Genomic DNA, 19,939 nt, shown 5'->3' with positions numbered 1-19,939 from the left:
GGTGACAATTGCCACTTCAAAACTACTAGTAAACTTGTAGAAACATTTTCTTTGTGAAGGGGAGGATGATTGAAGAATTAAAGAAATAGAATACAAAGGTGGTTTTGGTGAGGAAGTTACAATGGTGAGGAGCTCACATTAGACCTGGGCTTTTGGAAGGCAGAGGCTGTGACCTGCTCAGGCCATCTTCCTCCTCCGCGGTGTACAGCATTATACCTAGCACACAGGAGCAGCTCAATACAATTTGGATATTGACTGAATGGATGAATGAATGGGAAAACACAATTCATCCTAGGGAAAAGTGCATTTGACATGGTATACTAGCTCTAATTACGACCAGTCCTGCCATCAGCTATTAGGGCAAGCTTTCATTCATTCATTCATTCATTCATTCATTCATTCATTCAGTTTTTAATTCATCCATTTATTCAGTAGCTATATATTGAGTACCTATTATGTGCCAGCTGCTTTGTATATCACATTATGTCTTCAATTTTCTCATCTCTAAAAAGGAAGCTCGAGTAATCTGTGAAAACCCCTCTAGCAATGTCTTCCTCTGGATAATATCAGAACTCTATCTTTGTCTCTCTTGGATAAGCTAACACGAGAAGGAAGGTAACTTTCCTCAGGCAAAAATCATTGTCTGCTTTAAGTGCTACTGCAGAAACTTAAGTGGCAGATGGCCTACTGCCTTGGTGTTTTACAGATAGAAACCGTCAGGTTTGGAAATGGAAAAAAAAAAAAAAAACTTGGAGCATGAAATCAGCTAGCTCCATCTTATTTCATAGATCTATTTGGTGTTAGAGTTCAATTGAATAATTTCAATTTAGAGAATTTGGAAACCCTACTAGTGTCTCTCCCCTAGTAGAAAGATGATGATCAAAGGTCTTTTGTGAGAAATCTGGGAGATTTTGAGCAGCAAATGCAAGAGAGGAAATGGTGTCAGGCTCAAAATGGACCATGACTTTGGGAGAATGAACACCCCTTTTCCTTTAGTCATTTATCCACAATTTCCATTCAGGTTGGCAGAATTTTAAACATGAAGGCTCCATTTGCCTGTTTCTTGGAGCCTTGTGTGAATACGTTCCCACCTATATTAGTCAGTTTGCATCAGATTAGGTTGCAGTAACAAGCAACCCCCACATCTTAGTGGCTTACAACAAAAGTTTATTTCTTGATCACATTTCAGATCGTCTGTGGGTTGGAATGGCACTGCTCCTACAACAAATATATTCTTCCTTTAAGAATCTAGGTTGAAGAAACAGCCACCATCTGGGATAGCTATTCTTATGGAAAATGAAAGAGACATGGCTTAAGCACACAATGGTTCTTCTGTGGTATGTGGCATATGTCACTTGTTCACACCGAGTTGGCTAAAGCAAATCTCATGTGGCCTGTGATTAGTGGAGGCAAGGAATATATTTCTTTCACAAGGAGTTTCTGTAAATTGACATTGTTTGACAGTGGAAAAGGATGCATATTTCTCTTATAGAAGGGGAGAGGGAACAATTAAGAATAATAATAGAATCTAGCAGACCATTTTTTTAAAATTGAGGCAAAATTGATATGTAACATTATATTAGTTTCAGGTGTACAACATAATTATTCCATATTGTAGACACTATGAAATGAACACTATAATAAGTCTAGTTAACATTTGTAACCTTATATAATTACAATTTTTTTTCTTGTGTTGAGAACTTTTCAGATCTACTCTCTTAGCAACTTTCAAATATGCAGTACAGTACTATTGAACTTAGTCACCATACTGTACATTCTATGCTAAGACTTATTTATATTCTAACTGGAAGTTTGTATCTTTTACCTCCTTCACCTATTTCTCTGATCTGCCCCACCTCTAGCAACCACCAATATGTTCTCTATATCTACAAGCTTGCTTTTTGTTCATTTGTGGGTTTTTTCTCTTTTCTCTTTTAATTCCACATTTAAGTGAGATCATATAGTATTTGTCTTTCTCTGTAAGACTTACTTCACTTAGCGTAATGCCCTTGAGTTTCATCTTTGGCAAGAGCTCATTCTTTTTCAATGGCCAAATAATATTCCATCTTCTTTATCTGTTCATTCACTGATGGATACTTAGGCAATTTCCATATCTTGGCTATTGCAAATAATGCTGCCGTGAACATGGGAGTGAATATATCTTTTCAAATGACTGTTTTTGTCTTCTTCACATAAATACCCAGGAGTAACATTACTGGATCATAGGGTAGTTCTATTTTTCATTTTTTGAGGAAACTTCATACTGTTTTCCATAGTGGCTGCACCAATTTCCATTCCCACCGAAGTGTACAAGAGTTCCCTTTTCTCCACATCATCACCAGAATTGTTATTTCTTATCTTTTTAATGATAACCATTCTAATAGGTGAGAAGTGATATCTCATTGTGGTTTTGATTTGCATTTCCCTGATGATTGGTGATGTTGAGCACTTTTTCATGTAACCATTGGCCAATATGTATGTCTTCTTTGAAAAAATGTCTGCTCAGATCTTCTGGCTGCTAACAACCAAAGCACCAGTTTTTGGCCCCCCATCTCCACCCCATCATCCCTACCCACAGCCTATGGTCTAGCTTTGACAAACTACACTCAGATCCTTAGTCGGCCATCCTGGCCTTCAGATCCATGCCACTGGCCATGTGCCACCTCTAGAGTGCTTTTCCTTACTCCGTCCATTTGGGTCCTTTTGCTTAACATGAAGATGCATTTCAAAAGTCACTCATAGACTGATGTTGCTCCTGACCCTCTAGGAGAATAAATTGTTACCTCTTCTGGTACCCTTGAATCACATTTCAAATACTAGGTTATGCTCTTTTCTTTTCATGTTTGTCTTTTCTGCTAGGCCATTAGTTTTCTAAAGGCAAAAACTCTGTCTTAATTCTCTCTCCATATGGTGCATATTGCCTGGCCTGTAGTAGGTGCCTAACAAGTGCTTTTTCAATCAATAAATGTGATAGATGGAGTAAAGAAATGATAAGACTATAGGAAGGGGTTGAATAAAAGGCAGATATGCTAAGCAAAAGCCACACAACGATTCTAGGATTTGAGGCTTAGGGTGAGAAAACAGAGAGTAAGTCTGTACTCTGCCCTGTGAGGGAGTTAACAGTGCCTTGGGGGAAAAGTGGCTTTAGTGTATATATGTCCTTAGGAATATAAATTTATCATGAAAAAAATCTGGAGTTAAAAAGACCTACAGATTGGCTTTTCCTTTATGTAGTAAATAGGTCCTTTATAGATGTGCTATTTAGTATCCTAAATCCTGAGATGTCACACTGCTCCTGGGGTAAGCCAGGCCTCTTAAACTGAGTAGGCATGCAAAGGTAAGATTAAACAAGTAATTCTCTTTGCCTGCCGCACACACCATTGTTTAGCTAGAAAAATTAAATTCTTATTCAAGCTTCTCAGTGTGTTTAATAAATGTTTCAGGTTCATAGAACCATATGTGAGGCAGGAAGGAGCAAAGCCATTCCCTGGGAGTGACATATTTATTAACTTTGCTGAGGAATACAAGACCTGCACCTGGGATGCTGGTCAGGCAGAGAAGGATGCAGAGGATTCGTGTAACACACCTGCTCTGTCTCCCGTAGCACAGTGTAGGTGCAAGGACAGTACTTTTGTTTCGGATTTGCAACTTGTTACCTTGGACATGTTACTTGTTATGCTTTGCCCTCCCCCCCCAATCTCCTCAATAGCCGCCATTTTGGGAGAACCTTTTATGTACTATATGCTATAGTTTCTCTGCTTTAATCTTGTTAGGTTTATATTATTTTTTAAATAGTGGTAAAATATGCATAACATGAAATTTACTATTCTGACTATTTAAAGATTTTTTTGTTTGTTTATTTATTTATTTTGAGAGAGAGAAAGGGAGGAGGAGAAGAGAGAGAGAGAGAGAGAGAGAGAGAGAATCCCAAGCAGGCTCTGCACTATCAGTGCAGAAACCAAGAGTCCAATGCCTAACTGACTGAGCCACCCAGGTTCCTCTAGCCATTTTTGAATATATAGGTCATTGGCATTAATTACATTCACAGTGCCTCTGCTTTAATCTGGCATCAACCCCGTGGGACCGTGTGATCATTCTCTTCCTTTCACAGATAAGGAAACTGAGGCTCTGAGAAGTTAAGATGATTCTTTAGAAGATTGTTGGTGCTAAATATGAGGTAGCTGTTGTTATTATTTTCCTTTCAGGCCACAGCCCAGAAGATCCTATTTAAAGCCTTAGGAAAGGAAAGGAGAGAATGGAAGTTTCAGATTTATTAATTTTCCTGATGTATTAGCAGAGATACACATAGCAGCCAATGGAGAAAGTGAAAATAGCCAGGTCCCCAGCAGTCTTCCCTCCCCTGCACCCGGCAGATGGGTGTGCGGGCTCCAGCTTCAGCGCCATCTCCCAGGGCTGACCCATTCCAACCACTGCCCCTGGAGGAAGGAAATGAGTTAAGCTTCTCTTCAGACACGTTTGTATTGATTCTGTCAGTTTCGTGCTGCTTGCTGACAGGAGATAGATGGCTCATAACGCAGCTGGGCACAGCACATTACGTCCCCGTCTCGGGGCTCCTAAATCATTTCGAAATTTTAAATTCCCTAATCAATATTTTATGGCGAACACAAGACAGTGATCAGGCCTGCTTCTCTCCAGGGCACGTGCTCGCACGCTGGGACCGGTGGACACGAGTGACTGGAGGGGTCAGCCCCATCTGGGCAGGACTGGAGGCCGTATCCTCCTGAGGACAGTCACTGTGCCAACCCAGGACTGGAAGGGCCTCGGAAGGCACGTGATCCCAGCTCACTCCTTTCAGGGGGAAGAGACCTGAGGACTTGAGAGATGACAAGGCTGGTCCTTGGTCACCCAGCTCCTGGCAGAAGAATCAGGTTGTATGACTTGTAGACCAGAGCCATTTCTGTGAAACTGTGCCTAGCACAATGCCTGGTCCACAGGAGATACCCAAAGATACTCGTTCAGTGTGGAACAATTGTGAACACTCACAAAAAGCCAAAGTTTGGGCCAAATAAGGCTTTATGCTTCTTAAGCACTCCCTAAGCACCGGCCTCTGCTCTAAATTCTTTACTTATAAAATATCGGGCCGTACTCACCCTCCCGTGAAGTAGGGACTATCATTATCTTTATTTTACGTATGGCAACACTGAGGCTCTGAGAGATGGCCAGCCCAAGGTCACATATCTGGCAAGTGAGAAGGAACTCAGACCTTGTGCCTTAACCATTGTGCCTCATTGCCCACCACCCCACCTCCACCCCACCTCCCTGGAGAGATTGAGTCTGTTATTTCATGGTTGTATTTGGGCCCGTATCCACTCTGCACCTGTGTTTCATCACATGGAAAAGACAGATAAAAGAAGAAAAAGAATGTTGGTTTGGTAACCAGCCGGTGCATCATAAAGTGAGCAATTGGCTGTCAGATCCAAGTTTTTCAATAATACAGAGTGAAGAAAGATGCTGAAAACAAAGGTCAGGCTCCAGAGTGTTTGGAGGAAGTAGCAGCTGGTGGGAGAGGACAGGGCCCTGGTTTCCTGATGTTTGTAGCAGGAAGTAGGTGTTCAACAAAGAAATTCCAATGATGCTGGCAGTCAGCAGGCTTGTTTGAGTGCTGCAGTAGAGAAAGAAAAACAAAAGGAAAAAACCCTCCAAACCCCAGACACTGGCGAATAGGCCTTCCATATAGGATCTGGTCTCTCCCTGCCTTCTCCTGGGGTTTGCCGCCTCTGACTGTGCCCCCGGACTCCTGCATCAGGACCGTGGCCTGATGTGCTCACCCACATAATGTCCCTACTTCTGGCTCCTGCTTGTGCTCTAGAGCTCAGCCCACAACATCACTTGTGTAGAGAGGCTTCCATGTTCACCTAGTCTAAACCGAGAGCAAGACCCTCCATCCTGAGTGTCTAGGCCAGCGCCTGACTTGCGGTAGGTAATAAGCAAATACCAACGGAATGAAATAAGAGATTTAGGGATGTTTTGAAGAAGGTTCTTCAGGTATCAGGCACAGCACGCTGCTCCTAGACCTGGGTAAGAAGAAAAAGGATTAAAAAAAAAAAAAAAAAAAAAGCCCTGCCAGAGGGCATTAGCCTGTGAGTGACCATCTCCTAGGTCAGGGATCTCACTTGTCTGTCAGGGATCTACTAGGGAAGTTGAGGCCACTTTTGAGCAGCTCCAATAGTTGCCGTTCTTCCTTATTTGGGCACGAAACCTAACCCTTTGTAACTCCCCCCACCTACTCATTTATTGGTCTTGATTCAAATCCTGGGGGTCCCTGGAAGCTATGCTCCATCAGCAGAAAGCTCCCGAGGCACGGAGAGCCCCGCTGTGTGGGTCAGCTGTGCAGGCCAGAAACCAGAGGGAGTAGCTGTGGGGTCGGAGCCGCAGGGATCTTCCCATCCACTGTGGAGCAGTTTTAGCTGTCAGAGTTAGCTTGCTTTTCCAAGGAAACCTGCAGGGAATTCTGGGTCAATGTTCTTGCAGTCCTCCTAGAGCAGTAGGAGGTCTTGCCAAGAGCAGGGGAAGGAAAGCCAAGGACTTGGCTGTTTTCCCTTTTAAAAAACCCTATTACAAATGTGGCGATAAGAATCACAATCTCTTCCACTCTCATGGTGTTTGATGTGTTGCAAAGCCCTTTCAGGCACATGATGGGGTGCTCTCATCAATCTTATCACTGCCTCTGGAGAAGAAAGGACTTGCATAAGATACTCCACCAGCAAGCATTCAACATCCATTCCCCTCCCCAGTGCTTTACTCACACGCTACGGATGACTTCAGGCTTATCTGTGATTATGGAGTTATGCTTCTCAAACCTGGGTTCATAAAAGCCTCCTGGAAAGTTTGTTAAAACACAGATTCCTAGAAATGCTGGTTCCATAGGTCTGGGGTGAAGCATCCAGGTGATGCTGATGCTGTGGCGCACTTACCTGCCAGATGGCCACGGCCAGCTTCACACCATTGCCTCTCTCTGAACTCCAGTGAGAAGCCGGTAACTGAAAAAGCATGCTGCATAAGGTGTCTTACTTGATCTTATGATGAGATAACTACATTTATTGTTCCCATTTCACAGACAAGAAAGTGATGGTGCAGAGAGGTCAAGTAGCTCACCCTCATTTGTTAAGTGCCTGAGTCTGAATTTTGCTGGATGTCAGAGCAATGGATTTAACCACAATGCCATGCTCCTTCCTGGAAGTGAGAGGAACTTCTGGCTACCCAGGTCTCCCTCACTTCCCTGGAAGAAGGACCCTGCTTCCCTGTGGGCACTAAGGTAAAAGCTGAGGTCCCTTGAGTTTACAAAAGAGACTAAACTTCTTTCCAGGTGTCAGGCTATCCTGACATCTAGGTGCTGTCTATACTGCCCTAGTGCAGGCGTCAGACCCTACCCACAGGATCACTATACACTTGTGCTAAGCTCCAAATGCTATTGTATAGGATGGAGCAACCCTGGGCAAGACTGTCTGGCATGTTTGTCGTGGAAACCTCATCCCTACGTGCTCCTGCCTGTGCCCCTGCCCCCCCCCATTCCTCCCTCCATCCCTACGTGCTCCTCTTCCCCCCACCCCTCCCCCTGGTCCCCCCTCCATCCCTGCAACCCCCGCTGGACTCCTCCCCAGGCTCCCCACAGAGTGATCCTCCTATGCCCTTCCTCTCCATATGCTGCCCTCTTCGTGATCCCAGCTATGGGGTCCCCATTGCTTGTTCCTCCCTGCCTCCCCAACTAGACTTTCAGAGCTTTCCTGCTTTTTTATTTTTTGAACAGATTGGCAATTATTAAACTCTCAAAATGCAAAGGTTAGCAAGTTCACGAGCAGCTCCTTCCACAAGTCTTTGGAGAAAGCAGTGATTAACCAGTAGAATTCATTCTAGATGTTGAATTTCTGGCATCGAGATGGGCAGGCAGGAGGATTTGGGACAGGGGTCTTCCTCCCTTTCCTCCTTGTACTTTTCCTTCATAGCACTGAGCACAACGGTTGTTTTGTATTTCTCTGTGTGACTGCCTGTTTAATGACTGCCTTCCCACTGAACTATAGGCTGCGTAGGGGAGTAGAGACTTCATCTGTTTTGCTCTTACTGTTGCCTAAAATCAAGACATGTAGTGGGTTTGAAACTTAGTCACAACTCGAATGTGCTAACTGAAATGTTATTTTCTTAAAACTGTCACTAGCCATCACTTTTTTGCTATTGTGAAAAGATTTATTCTTAACAATTAAAGGTAGCTTAGTCAAATTCTGTCTTGATTTGTAGTCTTTTTTCACTACTCAGACAGTAAAAACTCACTCATTTATTTTATTTATCTCATGTTTATTTATTTTGAGAGAGCGAGAGTGAAAAAAGGGCAGAGAGAGGGAAAGAAAAAGGATCCTAAGCAGGCTCCACACTGTCAGCACAGACCCTGATGCGGGGCTTGAACCCACGAACTGCGAGATCATGACCTGAGCCAAAGTCTGATGCTTAACCCAACTGAGCCACCCAAGCATCCCCAAAACTCACTTATTTTAAGTTCAAACTTTCTATCAGCATCCTTATCCCTTAGCAAGTGTTCTGTCTTCTCCCGGGATGGCACCTGCCTGCCGGAAGGAGTGAGAGGGAGGATGGTTCCTGTCTGGTTTGTGTGCTGGCTTCTGTCCTGCCTGGTCTCTGAGGTGGAGCAATTGGTCCTGCCAGCTTTGGGGGCATGACTCTCTGCTCTCACTGCATTGGTTGCCTCCGTATCTGCAGCCCATGTGATGTGTGGCCTGTCCTCCAGTTCAGAACAAGTGACCCTGACCAATGCCCTATGAACTCGTGATAGAAGACTTTCTTTCCACTTGGAGTTCTATAAGCAACCACCTGGAGAGGTGCCCTAGAAGGGACAGGCTGAGTCTAATCAGGACATTCATGCCACACAACTCTACTCCATGATTTTCCTGGAGCTTCTCTCCCTCCAGAGGAGGTAAACTGCTCCCACTTCATGTCTTCCATCCTGCCTACTCTGCGGAATTCAGAAAGACTCTTTCATCTTCTCAGCTGCCAAGTTTTTGTACTGGAAAACCAGGGCTCTCAAGATTATTGTCTTTTCTGTGAACTTAAAAAATTGAACTTGAATGTCAAAGCCACCTTCTTCTTGGAAATTTAATCCCTTGTTCTCTCTTCTACTCCATCCCACCTCAAGTCATGGATAACTCAGTCTCTGGGGGTAGAGTGCTGGTGGGCAACACAAGCTACCAAATCATCAGAAATGATAAATGTATAGAATAACATGGCCAATATTATTCTGCTTAGCGTTAGGTGCAAGAATTTATGAAATAAACAATAGTGTGAGCTCAGCGTAAATTCTGGGTTAAAACTAGGGCTCATTTTGAGGTCTTGAGAGCCTTAGAATGTTGAATAGATGAGGACTGATTGGCACTCTTAAATAATTGGCACTCTTAAATACTACATGCTAGGGAGAGCCCAGGGTAACACGGTAATGATTATGGTGATAACATTTAATTTACAAGTGTTTCTCCTACAAACTATTTTGTAATTTATCCTTCATTTTATCAAACAACACAGTTTACGAAGTACATTGCTAGGACATGTTCCTATGCAAGGAGACAAAATTTATTAAATTGCTAGTATTGATCAATTTTCCTCTCTCTCCAGCCCCCCAAAAATAATCCTATTGGGATGTCTGGGTGGCTCAGTTGGTTAAGCATCTGACTCTTGATTTCGGCTCAGTTCATGATCTTGTGGTCCTGGGATCAAGCCCCACGTCAGGCTCTGTGCTGAGCATGGAGCCTGCTTGGGATTTTCTCTCTCCCTCTTTCATTGCCCCTTCCCCCTTTCCAATAAATAAATAAATAAATAAATAAATAAATAAATAAATGTTTATCAAAGAACTGAAATTACAATGTATTTTATGGGTGCCTGGGTGACTCAGTCAGTTAAATCTCGGACTTCGGCTCAGGTCATGATCTCATGGTTTGTGGTTTAGAGCCCTGTATCGTGCTCTGTGCTGACAGCTCAGAGCCTGGAGCCTGCTTCAGATTCTGTCTCCTTCTCTCTCTGCACCCCACCCACACTCTGTCTCTGTCTCTCAAAAATGGATAAATCTTTAAAAAATAAAAAAGAAAGCACAACAGCTTTATATATAAAAAGGAAAGTATTTTTAAAAATCTTGTTATCTAGCCTAATTTTCTCCCCTTGTAGAAATGCAGAGTCTCAGGCACCATCCCAGATTTGCTCAATCTGAATCTGCATTTTAATGAGTGAATTATACACATCATTGAGTAGTTGAGAAGCTCTGCTATAAACAGTATTCACTCCTCCCCTACCTTCTGGCGCTGTGTCAGGTGTCCACTCTGTCCCTGATTTTTGCCTCCCGTCCTGTCCTCTATCCCTTCTCTCCTGGGAAGATGGGAGCTGGGGCTCCGTAGGTTTTTTTTTTCCTTAAATAGTTTATTGTCAAGTTGGTTTCCATACAACACCCAGTGCTCATCCCCACAAGTGTCCTCCTTCATGCCCATCACCCCCATTCCCCTCACTTCCATCCCCATCAGCCCTCAGTTTGTTCTCAGCATTCAAGAGTCTCTCACGGTTTGCCTCCCTCCCTTTCCCCAACTATCTTCCCCTTCTCCTCCCCCACGGTCCTCCGTTAAGTTCTTCCTAATCCTCCTATACGTGCAAACATATGATATTTGTCCTTCTCTGCCTGACTTATTTCGCTCAGCATAACACCCTCAAGGTCCATCCATGTTGCTGCAAAGGGCCAGAGTTCATTCTTTCTCATTGCCATGTAGTATTCCATGGTATAGATAAACCACATCTTCTTGATCCATTCGTCTGTTGACGGACACTTAGGCTCTTTCCATGTTTTGGCTATTGTTGAGAGTGCTGCTATGAACATTGGGGTATATGTGCTGCTATGCATCAGCACTCCTGTATCCCTTGGGTAAATTCCTAGCAGTGTTGTTGCTGGGTCATAGGGGAGTTCTATGGTTAATTTTTTGAGGAACGTCCACACTGTTTTCCAGAGGGTCTGCACCAGTTTACATTCCCACCAACAGTGTAGGAGGGTGCCCGTTTCTCCACATCCTCACCAGCATCTAGAGTCTCCTGATTTGTTCATTTTCGCCATTCTGGCTGGTGTGAGGTGGTATCTAAGTGTGGTTTTGATTTGTATTTCCCTGATGATGAGGGATATTGAGCATCGTTTCATGTGTCTGTTGGCCATCTGGATGTCCTTTGGAGAATGTCTGTTCATGTCTTCTGCCCATTTCTTCACTGGATTATTTGTTTTTTGGGTGTGGAGTTTGGTGAGTTCCTTATAGATTTTGGATACTAGCCCTTTATCTGATATGTCATTTGCAACTATCTTTTCCCATTCCATCAGTTGCCTATTAGTTTTATGGATTGTTTCCTTTGCCATGCAGAAGCTTTTAATCTTGATGAGGTCCCAATAGTTCATGTTTGCTCTTGACTCACTTGCCTTTGGGGATGTGTCAAGTAAGAAATTGCTGCGGTTGAGGTCAAGGAGGTTGTTTCCTGCTTTCTCCTCTAGCGTTTTGATGGTTTCCTGTCTCACATTCAGGTCCTTTATCCATTTTGAGTTTATTTTTGTGTATGGTGTGAGAAAATGATCTAGTTTCATTCTTCTGCATGTTGCTGTCCAGTTCTCCCAGCACCATCTGTTAAAGAGGCTGTCTTTTTTCCATTGGATACTCTTTCCTGCTTTGTCAAAGATTAGTTGGCCGTACATTTGTGGGTCCAATTCTGGGTTCTCTATTCTATACCAATTATCTACGTGTCTGTTTTTGTGCCAATACCATACTGTCTTGATGATGACAGCTTTGTAGTAGAGGCTAAAGTCTGGGATGGTGATGCCTCCCGTTTTGGTTTTCTTCTTCAATATTACTTTGGCTATTTGGGGTCTTCTGTGGTTCCTTACAAATTTTAGGATAGTTTGTTCTAGCTTTGAGAAGAATGCTGGTGCTCCATAGGTTCACCTACCTTATAGGGGCACCTGGGTGGCTCAGTCAGTTGAGCGTCCAACTTCAGCTCAGGTCATGATCTCATGGTGCGTGAGTTCTAGTCCCGCATTGGGCTCTGTGCTGACAGCTCAGAGCCTGGAGCCTGCTTCAGATTCTGTGTCTCCCTCTCTCTCTGCTCCTCCCCACTCATGCTTGCTCTTTCTGTCTCTCAAAAATAAATAAACGTTAAAAAATTTGAAAAAAAACCCTTGCTCTGCTCTGTTCTGACATTTGTAATTTAGGGTCTTATTTAGCTTTTCCCACACTTCAGCACAGAACTTGAAGTTTCTCCAAGGAATGGTATCTTGGGGGTAATGTCATCATGAAGGAGCAAGTCAGTTTTTCCTTGGTGACATTCTGTGCCTGAAGATCTGGATCTAGGCTTCATGTCTGTTGTTCTCCAACTGTGCTGATGAGATCGTTGTGATCCTGTGATTCTTGCTGAGCACAAACAGAGCTCATTGAACTGGGAACCTCCCCCACCTGGCTCAGCAGGTGGGAGTGGGGGAGTCTGTCCTGGCCCCTCCCCAGGGAGATTATCCCTCTCCTTATGTGGATGTTCCCTGTAATCTACTGACTGGACAGAGGTACTCGATGTTTTCTGGCTATTGTGCTCAGTTGCTGATTGAGAAGAAGCAGCATTATAACAGTTATTTTTTATTTAGTGCCTTCTGTATGCCAGGCACTGTGCTAGGTTTATACTTTTCATTTTACAGCTGATGAAGCTAATTCTGAGAGACATTAAGTGATATGCTCACGGGCACATGGCTTGCAAGTGGTTGAGTGTGATATAATTCCAGGTTCATACTCTGAACTCTGAAATTCATCCTTTTACCACATCACTTTTTAAAGAAATGCTTCTCTTTAAGGGCTGGTGGTTCCTAAGTTCTCTTGGGCAAAGGGACAGACTCTCATAATCTTAAGTCTTTGCTGACCTCTTCTGCGGTGACTCTTAAATTTTAGTGCACATCAGAATCAGTAGGTGGGCCTATTAAAACACGTACTCAGCAGTTATGGGAGGGGGGAAGGGCATTTGCATTTCTTACAAGTTTCCTGGTGATGCTGCTGCCACTGGCACAGGCCACACTTGAGAACCACTGTCTTGGTTTGGGGAAGCTGGGAGGTGTGGGAAGCAAGGCACCTGTTGTTCTAGCCCCTCCAGCCCATGGTGCCAGTGGTGCAATGCTGCCATTACACCCATGACTCGCTTAGTGCTTCCTGAACGGTACTTCACCGGAGAGCCAAAGGATGGTTATTTGTATGTGTTTCAGTGTGGTGTCTCTTATCTGGGTCATGTTTAGGCTGGTGCACTGCCCTAAACTCATGAGGATCACCTGCTAACAAGCATTTAAATGCATACAGTAACATAAGTAAAGGCCTGGAAACTGAAAGCATTTTGTTTTATGGGCATTTCCCAGGAACTAGTAATCCAATTCAGAGGGGGAAAAAAGCCCTGGCTCATTCTCCCTAGATGGCTTATCTGAAATTTATGAGATTTGTAGAAATGAGTTTCACCATTTGCCTTTCCTTAGAGTTACTATTATTATTATAATTATTATTATTATTTTTAACGTGCATAGCCAAGTTTCCAAACAGGGTCAGCTTTGAATTTTTATCATGCGACATCAAGCATGTTTGGATGGACCACTAAGGGTCCATCTACATGGCTTCCCAGTAGGCATTCGGCCTGAGAGAGTCCTAATGTATGGAGCACGGGGCTAACAGCACTGGGCTATGTAGTTAGATAGGGCTGGTTATGAATGCTGGCTCTGCCATTTGACAGTTGAGGGTCTATAGACATATTACTTAACTTGTCTGTGCTTCATTGTCTACAGAATCAAGGCTGATATAAAAAATATTTAGCCAACAGACATGGCATGGGCATCAGCTAGTCAGAATGGATGGAAGCCAAATCAGAAGCGATGCCATCTGTAAACAAGCCAGAACCAGTGTGGACAACTGGCTTGCTTCTCAAATATGATGTGGGTTCCATCTGTGATTTATCTCTGTGCAGGAGATATGGGTTTTACTCAGTAAGGAGGTTGGTGTTTGTGTGTGTGTGTGTGTGTACGCTCATGCACACATGTGCTCTCAGAGAACAGCAGGAAGCTTTCATGGGAGTGATGCCAGACATATTCTCTGTTGAGGGTCAGGAAGGATACCTCTTTTGGAAGCCTTGGACTATGGCCAGTTTGGCCTGTCCCACTCCCTTTCCACAATCTGGTAGCCTGTGGGTATGAAGCCAAGAATGAGAAAGGATCCCATTGGTTGATTCATCTTACTATGCTATCTCTGGGAAGAGACAAGGCCAGAAGCTATTGAACGTATAGAATATATTGAATTTATAGAAGCTAGTGCTGCCTGAGATATTGAAAAGTATAAAAAGGTGTGTAAAGGCCTCCTCCCCCAGACACAATGGAGGACTGGAATGTTCTTTGTACTGCCATACAGTCATTGGCTACTCTGCTTTACCTCTTCTGGGAAATAGGACAATGCTACTACCTACCTCACTGGCATGAACTGAGAAAGAAATGAGATAATTAATGTAAAACAATGGCACACAGTGGGAACTTAACAAAAGAAAACTTTGTGTTGGACCATGGACCTCCTAGACCATGTACCTACTGCAGCAGGAACTCTTTGAGACTCGGAGGGGCACTTCGTCTACTGCCCGAGGGCCAGTGGAAGATGGGGTTTTACCTGGAATGCTGTCTGGACCTTGCTCATTGATACCTGAGCAGGTCCTTCTGGGAAACTTATACTAAATTCTAAGACAGATGAGCTATTTATTCTGGGAGAGTAAGTCAAACAAAGTGCTATTGAGTTCTAACAAGTAAGGTGGAGGAGGTCTTCCTATTTGGGGCCTCAGAAAGTATCAAGGTTGGTGGCAGTAGCTCTGTCATCTCTGTGCAAACCACGTGGGCAGCTGCAGAGGCCACAGCATGGTTGGTAACGGGTGAATGCCTGGGTGAGTGTCTGCGAAGGTGAGGGAAGGTGGCCGTGGGGCAGTTGCATGCCTCAGTGTCCTCCCCAAGCTCAGGTGTGGCCTCTGCTGGCCCCTGTGGAGGCACATGGCAGCCGCGAGGGAGCAGGTGGGAGGAGCTACTCTGCTCCAGTTCTAGGAGCAATCAGTGATTCAGGCCACTGTGGCCCCCTGAGAGCCTGGGGGAGGCAGGCGTCCAGCCATGCGGCAGGTGGAGGTGCGGAGCCAGAGCCCTCTGTCGTCCCTGTGCTCTTCTGGACTGCCATTGCTTGGGAAACAGCCACTGACTACACCTCATCGTTGGACGGTTCACCCTGTGTTGCGCCCCTCAGTTATCTCAGATGCTGTAGTCTTTACCCTACCCTTGGGTTAATTTACAAGTTTGGCCACTCTATGCCCCCTGAAACTCTTTTGTCTCAGGAATCCATGTGATTTGCCCCTTTGACCATCCTCCTATTTCTAAGCCCCCTCCTTGGAAGTCTCCTTCCTTCACCTACATCTTTACCTCTGGTGCCCATTCTCATTCTCACTCTGGGCAACTCTGGACTCGAGAGTTCAATTGCCCCCTCATGGATGAGCCCCTAAACCTCCATCGCCACCTCCATCCAGACACTCTTTCTTCAATATTTGGATGCCATCTGCTTATTCTTTTTCAGTTCCTGTCAGGGCCATGGTACCAACCTCCTAACTTGGGGTCTCACTCCAGGCTCACTGTCTTCTAACCCGCACTCTTCCTGCTGCCCAAATAGTTTGTTTTGCTTTTCCCCAAAGTACCCATTAGATCATATCCCCAAGCAGCTTCAACGACTCATCAATACAGACAGGATAGCTGCCTAGTATGGTTTAAAAGCATCTTGCTACTACTTGGGGTCTGATTCCTTGCCAGCCTCATTTCTTGTTACCCTCCCACCCCTCTCTCCTACTCTGGACTAACCAACTTGTTCAATTTCTCAAAAATACTGTGCGTTTCCACCTCCTCATGTCTTTAGACATGCTGTTATCTTTTTCTAGAATGTTCTTCCCCTCCTGTATGCTGGTGACTTCTTTGTCTTTCATACTAGGCTGCAGAAGCACTTCCTTTGTGAGGGGGTATGTGACATCCATGGACGTGTGACCTGTGCAGTCACACAGGACCCTGTGCTCAGAAGATCCTCATGTTTGGTTTGATGCTCTTCTGTCACCATCTTAAAATTCTGAGATTTTTTTTTGACAGAGGCCCTGCATTTTTATTTTGCACCGAAGCCCATAAATTATGTATCTGGTCCTGCTGACACCCCCACAGCAACATGTACACAGCACAGCCACCACATTTATTAGGTCGTATTGCGGTGGTTATTATCTGCCTGCTTCACCCACTGGCCTGTGGACTCCTCGGGGGCAGGGCCTGTGTCTTGTTCATCTCTATTCCCCAGCCTGCAGGACAATAGATGACACACAGTAGGGGCTTAATAAATGCTTGCTGACAGAATTAATTCATATCTGTGGGTCTGTGAGAACAGCCTTTCCTTTCTGGAAACATTTGCCATGTGAAAAGCAGGCACCAGAAACTGTGAGCTCCAGTTTCAATTTACTTTTTTTTTTTTTTTTTTAATTTTGAACTTTGTTTTATGATGTAACTTAACTGCATTTGCTTCTTGGAGCCCCAGTTTCCTTATCTGTAAAATGAAGGGTACGTTGGAACAGCCCAACACACGAGGGGCTGCCGGGCCTTCAGCTCTCCAGCGCCTCCCCCCCCACCCCCTTCCCTCAATCTGGCTCTCTCAGGAATCTTGAGAATCCTTATTCTTTGTCCCCATTTCTCCTCACCTTCTCTCTCACTCCCCTTCTTTTGTTTTCCATCAAGAAAGGCAGGGCCAGACTCTTCACTCAGCAGAAGCAGTGTTTGTTGACATTTGGAAAAAAAAAACGAAGAGAAAAGTCAAAGATCCTTCAGAATCTTGGTGTTTGAATATTTAAAGGCGATGAATGCTAGCAACATTGACAGGTCCTGTGTCAGGCTTCATTCTGATCCCTTGGCCCATTATTTAGTCTCTAAAAAACAAAAGTAGCTCCGCTTCCAGGGGCCTCGTGCAGAACAAATTTGCTGCTCGGCTTTCCTGCCCGTCCACTCCCTCCCCCAGCTGCCCTCTGGGACTGTTCCTCACCCAGGGTGTCCCCGTGTCTGGATGAGGGTGACGACATGGGAGGACCAAGCAGGAAGACCTGGTAGTTGGGCTCTGGGAGTCCCTGCCCCTATCTTCACCACCTTCACTGCTTTTCCCTATTGGGTTTCTGTGTAAGGTTTCACTGGAAAAAGGGGTTGTAATGCTAGAAAATGCACGAAAGCCTCTGTCTACTGATCCAGGGTCAGGTCTCAGTTTGAGTGTGGGGCCTTAGCAGGTTGTGCTTACTATGTGGCATGATTCTTGTCAATAAAAAAGAGTCCAAATTACTTATGCTTTCTGTTCTTACTCTCAGCCAAATGGTTATGGAGGAATAGGGCTCCTGGGCTGGCCTCTTCATCATGTTTCCCGGGCAGTGGGCTGAGTTTGGGCTCGCGATCAGATTCCTTGGTGAAAGCTAGGATGGAGCTGTTAATAACATCGCCACAGAGATTTAATGGCCTTAGACCCCACTTCCTCACTTGAGGGTTTGTGTGCTTGCTAGGAGGCCCTGCAGTGTGGGACAGGGGACAGGGGACAGGAGATCTGCTAGTTCTGAACATCTCTGTCCTCTTATCCCCAGATCCAATAATAGTAATAATTAATAATATTAACTTTTCCCCCGAGGACTTCTGGTCAGCCCAGCCATGGAAAACCATGGAACAGAGGAAAGCATGTGATGTAGAGCAGAGATGCCTGAATTTGAGTCCCCTCTTTGTCACTTAGCTGGCTCTGAAGCAACTAAATGTGCCTGGTGCTATGCTACCTTCTCCAGGCAATAAAAAGGAATTTGCATTCTAATCGGGGAGAAAACAAATCTTAACTTTCTGGGTAGCAATATAGTTCTTTCTCTTCACTTTTACCCCTCGATCAAGCCAGAGAGAAACCCAGAAATGGAGGAGGAGAACCTGGGCACAGTATCTTTCACTATGTAGGAAGGTTGGGAGGGGACAAACGTAGAATAATCAGCTCAAAATTGCATTAAGGAGATAAATGTGTGTCTTTCCAGCAGCCCTGGTGAGGAGTTTTGGCAGGATGTGAATCCTTGCAGTTGAGATGTGTCTGGTATATTTAGATATTTGGGGAAAGAGCAAACTACAAACTTGGATGATAAACCCTAAAGTCCTTCCTCCCACCCATGGACCCAGAGCCCCAAAACACATGCCCAGCAGCAGAATTGGGGGCAGAATAGACCTATTGTTGAATTACCATGGATAGCAGAGCCTGAATCTTGGAGTCTTGGGGCTACATGATACGTGGAGCGAGGGAGTGGGTTCTGGGTGTGTGTGGGGGGGAGAGGGTAAAGAAGAGGAAACTTCAGTAAAGGGTTAAATAAGATGGGGACTGAAGGAGGGGTGCATGGGTGGCTCAGTCAGTTAAGCATCCGACTCTTGATTTCAGCTCAGGTCATGATCTAACAGTTCATGGATTTGATCCTTGCATTGGGCTGTGCACTGTGGACTGTGGACTGTGGACTGGCTGCTTGGAATTTTCTCTCTCTCCCTCCTCCTCTTTTGCACTCTTTTTCTCAAAATAAATAACTAAACTTAAAATTAATATGGGGACTGAAGGAGAAGGGTGTAAAAGCAGCCTAGGAACAGAGGGCTTGGTCCCACAGAAGACTTCTCTGGGTCCAGCGAGTGTCCGTGTGCCAATTAATTACAGGCTTCATGGGGGTTCAACCTCAGAGAAGGGAGGGTTCCTGAGGGACCAGGGATGCCTTAAGGAACAGGCAGGGTTTGAACTGAGCCTGAAGGACCAGAAGATCCTGCAGACAGGCGGAGGGGATTGGTGAGGCCATTTCCTGGGCAAGACTAACCCGGTTAAAATGGCATGTTTTCAGTCGTAGCCCCTCCTGCATCCACCTGTCTCCTTCTCCTCCTTCCAACTGAGCCCATACATTTCACCTGGACCTGGTAGGGGCCTTGGCCCCTTCTCCTCACCAATGAGCCTGGAGCGTTTACTCAAGCCTGGGACTGGCCTTTTCTGGGGTTTGGAGGAAACACAAACAAGCCATGCTACGCCCGGGAAGTCCTAACAGAGGAAGGCATATTTCACATTTCCAATTATGACACAATCTGGTCGGTGCAGAAGTGGGAGCCTGTTGACTTTAACAGCCCAGCTGCTCTTGTCTTCCGGACAGCAGTCGAAATATCCTCTAAGCAGAGGGGCGAACAGTCTGAAGTTCTGATGGGAGTCCTCCATCACGGACATACAAGAGCAGTGAGGGCCTCCATGCTCCGGGCCTGCACAATGCATGTCTAAATGTCAGTATCTGTTGAGAGGAGTAAGTCCCATATTTCTTACACTTCCTTAAGAAGTGTAATTTTTTTGAGCTTTCCATTGCCTTACTTTCCTGACCCCTTCTCTCCCTCCTACCTTCCTTTAGAGGAGGTAGCTGGAAAAAAAAAAAAAAAAAAAAACCAAAACTTTATTTCTTTTTTCATTTAAATTTTTTTAAATTTTTATTTATTTTTGAGAGAGATAGAGTGAGAATGGGGGAGGGACAGAGGAAGAGGGAGACACAGAATCTGAAGCAGGCTCCAGGCTCTGAACTGTCAGCACAGAGTCCAATGTGGGGCTCTAATCACAAGTGACCTAGGCAGAAGTCAGATGCTTAACTGACTGAGCCACCCAGGTGCCCCTAGAACTCTCATTTTTTTCTGAACATCACAAGCTGTGCGCCCCCTGCTTTCTCCAACCCTCAGGTCTTTCCCTCTCTTCCTTAGATCCCTATGCATGGCTTTTCTCTCCACCAAGAAGGGGAAAACCCCGCTAACTGCCAAGGTTCTTCAGATGTGGCCACTGAACCTGCT

At 44.9% G+C, this 19,939-nt stretch overlaps 2 long non-coding RNA genes across 4 annotated transcripts; both read right to left on the bottom strand.

Annotated features, from left to right (window-relative positions):
- Window positions 1-4,259: 4,259 nt before the first annotated feature.
- LOC120223500 lies at window positions 4,260-6,456 on the bottom strand. Its single transcript, XR_005526314.1, has 2 exons — window positions 6,249-6,456; window positions 4,260-4,436 (listed from the first exon to the last, which is right to left on the bottom strand). It is a non-coding gene; the product is annotated as an uncharacterized LOC120223500 (long non-coding RNA).
- A 9,815-nt stretch (window positions 6,457-16,271) lies between these two features.
- LOC120223499 lies at window positions 16,272-19,113 on the bottom strand. Of its 3 annotated transcripts, none has more exons than XR_005526311.1 (3): window positions 18,943-19,113; window positions 16,789-16,842; window positions 16,272-16,395 (listed from the first exon to the last, which is right to left on the bottom strand). It is a non-coding gene; the product is annotated as an uncharacterized LOC120223499 (long non-coding RNA). The 3 variants fall into 3 exon arrangements; XR_005526312.1 differs by lacking the exon at window positions 18,943-19,113 and adding an exon at window positions 18,333-18,397; XR_005526313.1 differs by lacking the exon at window positions 16,272-16,395 and adding an exon at window positions 16,581-16,637.
- Window positions 19,114-19,939: the final 826 nt, after the last annotated feature.

Source organism: Hyaena hyaena, unplaced genomic scaffold (assembly GCF_003009895.1).
Source record: "Hyaena hyaena isolate Hyena2069 unplaced genomic scaffold, ASM300989v1 scaffold_994, whole genome shotgun sequence".
Lineage (NCBI taxonomy): Eukaryota > Metazoa > Chordata > Mammalia > Carnivora > Hyaenidae > Hyaena > Hyaena hyaena.
The sequence above is the reverse complement of the archived record's forward strand: the minus strand, read 5'-3'. Positions and strand labels throughout refer to the sequence as shown.